This window comes from Nicotiana tabacum, chromosome 8 (assembly GCF_000715075.1).
Source record: "Nicotiana tabacum cultivar K326 chromosome 8, ASM71507v2, whole genome shotgun sequence".
Classification (NCBI taxonomy): domain Eukaryota; kingdom Viridiplantae; phylum Streptophyta; class Magnoliopsida; order Solanales; family Solanaceae; genus Nicotiana; species Nicotiana tabacum.
Window position 1 is genome coordinate 130,022,296 of NC_134087.1, and position 5,547 is coordinate 130,027,842.

At 36.7% G+C, this 5,547-nt stretch overlaps 1 long non-coding RNA gene across 1 annotated transcript; it reads left to right on the plus strand.

Moving 5' to 3' along the window:
- The first annotated feature begins 3,237 nt into the window (after positions 1 to 3,237).
- On the plus strand, positions 3,238 to 5,157 carry LOC107801988 (uncharacterized). The gene is made up of 2 exons (XR_001651739.2): positions 3,238 to 3,681; positions 4,702 to 5,157. It is a non-coding gene; the product is annotated as an uncharacterized LOC107801988 (long non-coding RNA).
- Positions 5,158 to 5,547: the final 390 nt, after the last annotated feature.

A 5,547-nucleotide genomic window follows, 5' to 3' on the forward strand; every position in this document is an offset into this window, starting at 1 on the left:
TAATCCCCGTAGCATGTCCCCTTCCCACTTTATCCTGTTGATTCATGTTATTATGATTCTGTTTGTATATGATTTAACTATACAGGTTTATTTGGCTGGTGTGTCCTAGCCTCGTCATTACTTCGCCGAGGTTAGGCTTGACACTTACCAATACATGGGGTCGGTTGTACTGATACTACACTCTGCACTCTTTTGTGTAGATTTCGGTACTTGACCCAGTGAGTAGCTGAGGTAGCTGCCTTCAGTCCAAGGGGACCAGGGTAGATCTGCTGGCGTTCGTAGAGCCTGAAGTCCCCCTTCCTTGTTTGTTGTCTCTTTTCTTTCCGAGAACAGTCGTATTTCCTTTTCAGACCAGTATTTGTAGTAAATTCGTAGATGTTCGTGAAGTTGTGACACGAGATTTGTGTGTAGACTGGTAGTGGTTTATGTGATCATGTTATAACTCTTCCGCATTTATAGTCTGTTTAACTTTAGTTTTTGGCTTATAACTATTTGGGTTGAATGTTGAATGTGTAGAACTTTAATAGTTGGCTTGCCTAGCTTTCACGAGTAGGCGCCATCACAACTCCTAAAGGTGGAAAATCCGGGTCGTGACAAGAAGTGACAATGGTGTGAGCTTTTTAACTCTCAGATGACAGACCTCTTATAGAATCTAGGCATAGTTCATCAGAGTTCATGCACCTACACTCCACAACAAAATGGAATTGCAGAAAGAAGGCACAGACACATCCTTAATGTAGCTAGGGCCTTGAGGTTTCAAGCAGCTATTCCACTCTGATTTTGGGGAGAGCGTGTACTCATTGCAATATATCTTATCAACACGCTGCCTACATCAGCTCTCAAGGACAAATCTAAGACTCCTTTTAAAGTATTGCACAATAAACCTCCCAGCTTAGATCATCTACGAGTGTTTGGGTGCTTAGGCTATGTTACTGATCTGAGGAAGGCAAATAAATTCTCGCCTAGAGCCGTCCCAGTTGTATTTCTTGGTTATTCTATAACATAGAAAGGGTATAAGATATATACTATTCACTCTAGAAGCTTCTTAGTTAGTAGAGATATGGTATTCAAGGAAGATGTTTTTCCTTTTCAATACTTAGATACCCTGGTTACATCTTTGTTTCCTATACTGGATCTATCTACTCTTCCTAGTCCAGAGTACAGGCGAGATATCCCTACTCCAGCTACATCTCCTGCATATTCTACCATAGTAACTGATGAAGCGACTATAGCACCCTCAAATATGCATGTTTCTTTTGATGGAAGTTCACCAGTTCCATCTATGGATGCAATGCCCAATGGAACTGAGCACAATGCTCCCATACAGACTGCATCTGACACAGGAAGAAAGTTAGTCAGAGTAAGCAGACCACCTATTTGGCTGAAAGATTATGTTACTCAAGGCAAAGGGAGTGTCAACTGTTGTTATCCTATGTCCAACTATGTGAGCTATGACCATCTCTCTGCTTCATTCAATACTGCTCTAGCAGATTACTCCTCTATTGAGGAACCTAAAACCTATCTTGAAACATTCAAAAATCCCAACTGGATTGCAGCCATGGAATCTAAGATTGCAGTATTAGAAGAAAACAAGACATGGAGTATTGTTGATCTACCTGCTAGCAAGGTTCCAATTGGCTGTAAATGGTTGTTCAAGGTCAAGTACACAGCCTCAGGAATAGTAAAGAGATACAAAGCCAGGCTTGTGGCTAAGGGTTACAGTCAATAAGAGGGCCTAGATTACACTGAAACATTTTCACCTGTGGCAAAAAATGGTGATTGTTAGGTATGTGATTGTTGTTGCTGCTGCTAAACACTAGCCTATATTCCAAATGGATGTACACAATGCATTCCTACAAGGAAATCTTCTAAAAGAGGTCTATATGAATATCCCTCAGGGGTTTGCTAGCCAGGTAGGGTATCATAGAGTCTGTAAACTACATAAGTCTCTATATAGACTTAAGCATGCTCCAAGACAATAGAATAAGAAGTTGACTGATGCACTACTGAAACTAGGTTTTACTCAAAGTCATTTTGACTATTCCTTATTCACAAAGCACATACTAAGGAGTTGGTTATCGTGCTATTGTATGTAGATGATCTCCTTCTAACTGGAAGCTATAATAATTTGATTCTAAAGACAAGGAGTGACCTAAAGCTGAAGTTCAAAATAAAGGACTTGGGAGAGCTTAAGTTCTTCCTTGACATAGAATTTTCCAGATCAGACAAAGGGATTGTCATGAGCCAAAGAAAGTATGTCCTAGAACTAATTTCAGAAATGGGACTCAGAGGTGCTAAGCATGCTGGTGCATGCACCATCGTAAACTAATGTGAAGTTGACCTCTATTGAGTATGATTCATTTGTCAAAAATAATGAAGCTATTGAGGACAAGTTACTCACTGATGCAAGTTCATACCAAAGGCTTATTGGCATATTACAGCATTTGACAATGACTAGAGTTGATATTGCCTTTGTAGTGCAAGTGCTAGTTTATGTACAAGCCTAAGCCGTCACACAAGGAAGCTGCTCTAAGGGTAGTAAGGTATATTAAAGTTGTGTGAGCGAGTAATTTTTGTCTCACCGAAAATACTCCTACAAAAATCAATAAATAGATTTTTTTCCTAATTGTTTTTAATTTTTTATAGAATTTTTAGGAATATTTGTTAATTCTTTGCATGTAGTCGCATTTTTGTGCACTTTTATAAATATAAAATCATGAAAAATACCAAAAATATTTAATTCTTCATTGCATAGAATTTTAGGTCTTAATTGCATCAGTTAATTGTATTATTAAACAAAAATCAACAAAAAATACCATGGTCCTTCTATATTTTTAGTTTTTAGTCTTAATTTGTTAATTTCCTTGTAAGTAGTTTAAATTAATTAATTGTTCAAATGTTAGAAATAGTTAATTAGTTTTATTTTACAAATTAGATTTTTAATTTAGGACTTAATCTAGGTTGTTTAATTAATTATTTTAGGGCTTTTAAAACAAAAGAAAAGAAAGAAGGAAAAAAGGAAAATAAAGAAAAAGAGAAGAATACCTTTTCAGTTTTAAATCAAATTAGGCCAGGTCCCTTTGGCCCAATTCTTCTCCATCCGCCCAAGCCCCAAAAAACCCTGCCCGATCTGGTCCACACCCCAACCATACGACCCCGTTTTGTAGACAGTGGATCTAAGCCGTTTAAAATCTTTAGTCCAACGGCTCCAAACTGATCTCTCAAAATCCCATTTAACTGTCATAACACCCCCCTCCCCCCCCAAACCAAGAGACCTTCCCCTTTCACCATCTTCATCACCTCTCTGAGCTTCCGCCAACAGGCGCTGCCGGAAATCACCCACAGCGGCAGCCAGTCACGAAATCACCCCAATCTTTACCACATAGTCCCCACACCTCCCTCCTCACTAGTATCTCACTAATTTTTCCAAAATCCCCACCCATCTTCTCCAATTTCGGATATAAGAAAGTCAGAAAAAACCTAAATTTGATTTTTATGGAAATTTCAAGAACGTTTTGGGTCAAACTTACATCTTACATGAGTTGATTGCTCTTGACACGAGCAATCGATTCATGATAGTTTGGTTCATTTTGAAAGTCACCGGATGGTATTCCCATGGCAATGACCGCCAAAGTTTCATCGCCTTCATCGTTCGTCGATATTCATTTCTGGACAAAATCAGTATACCCCTCCTCTCTTGTTCCTTTGTTTCTTTTTCTTTTTCTGTTTTGAAATTATCAGTTAATGTTTTAATTTCTTATTTATTTTGTTTAATTGATTCCATTGTCTAGCTAATTGCGGGATCGTTACTTTAATCGCATATGTTTAGGCTAATCAAATTAGTTCGGTGATTTAGTTAGGTTTAACTAGTAGTTTTGTTTCTGTTCTGTTTGGTCTTTGATTTGGTTTTAATTGTTTGTTTGTTAATGTTGAGTATCAATTGGAATTAAATGGTTGAAAGAGTAATAATAGAAACTTTAAGGGAGTTAATTGGAAGCTAAAATCAAGAAATCTAAGGCAGTAATACATAAAATTGCTAAATGAGGGATTAAAGTGCAATAAATTAATTAAGTTAAATCAGATTTTTGGAAAAAAAGTTGAATTTTCAGAAGTTTAAAAGAGTTAAAATGAAAAGAAACTTCTAGAAAGGGACAGCTGTCCCAATATTGTTTAGATAAGATGCAAAATTTAAGTACATCTATCCGTACAAAAGATGTCATTTACCTGAATTTAAGGAAAGCTGGCAGATTCTTTTGTACCTGATTTTATTCCATCATAAGGTTTTCACATATTCTATATAAGGAGGGCACTTGCTGAATTTTCGGACAGACTTGACACACGATTTACACAAGAAAAACCCTGAGAAATTCAGAGATTGGTTTCTCCATTTTCATTGTGAGTCTTTTATTCTTCTGGGTTTGAAAGCTAGAAAGAGAAAACAGAAAACAAAGAAAAATAGAGATTTTCGGACTGCTTTTCTTCTCCATATTTTACTGGTTTTCTCCATGTTGCTGGGATTTTTGGATTGAGGTGTGAAGCTGTTGTATTGGATTTTCTGATGCTGTATTTTTGCTGTTGCTTCTTCCCAGTTTTCAGAGATCTATTTTCTTTTTTATTGTCTATTCTGCTGATAAAGGTACACATCTATGAACTCACATGTTTGAATTGGGCATAATCAAGTGTTCTTCTGTGATTTTTCAGGCATTTATGGTGTCTTTAGTGATGTGGTGTTTTAGATTTCACGTGAAAGGTTGTAAATGTTTAAGTGAATGAAATTGAAATCTGCTTGACCTTATTATTTTATTATTGCCCTTCAACTTCTCTAAAGCATATGCTATCTCTGTTAGGTCATGTTCTAATATCCCAGACTATTTTGAGCATGAATTCTAGTTCAAATATGTTCCTAATGTTGTACTAAGTAATGTTGGTAGTAAAATCGTGACAGGAAAAGGTTATTGCTGCAATAAACATGGTTGTAATTTATAGAGGTGACTACTAAGTTGGCTAAATCGGTGAAGCCAAACTCGGCCATCAGAGGTGTTTGAAATCATTGCATATTTTTCTCGATTGAATTTTTTTGATGTTTGGGACTGTAATATGAAACTTTGACATGTAATTGTAATTGAAATGATTTATGAAGTTAAATGTTAGAGTAAAGATTTGATTGCAAAGTACAAATGCAATGGCAATGACTCCAGTCGATTATTTTTCTGTTGTATGTTAAAAAAAATGTTCAACAATTAGTGTTAGAAATGTTAATAATTGTGCAGTCTGGCCTAATTATGGGCCTGAAATTCAAAAGGACCTAGAGCCCAATATTGAGGCTCACTTTCTCAAGACAGCTCATTTCGTTGTTGGGCTCAATGGGAATCCCAAGCACCTCATAGTTTGGGGCTTAATTTGCGTGAAGCACGACTGGGCCCAGGAATCAGCACATTCAAGGACCATAATGAGTTTATGCTCACCTAAAAATCGGATAATTGACTAAATAAGCGAACCTCTTTAATATTAACTTGTTGCAACCAATGTTTAGCCTATCTAATTGTG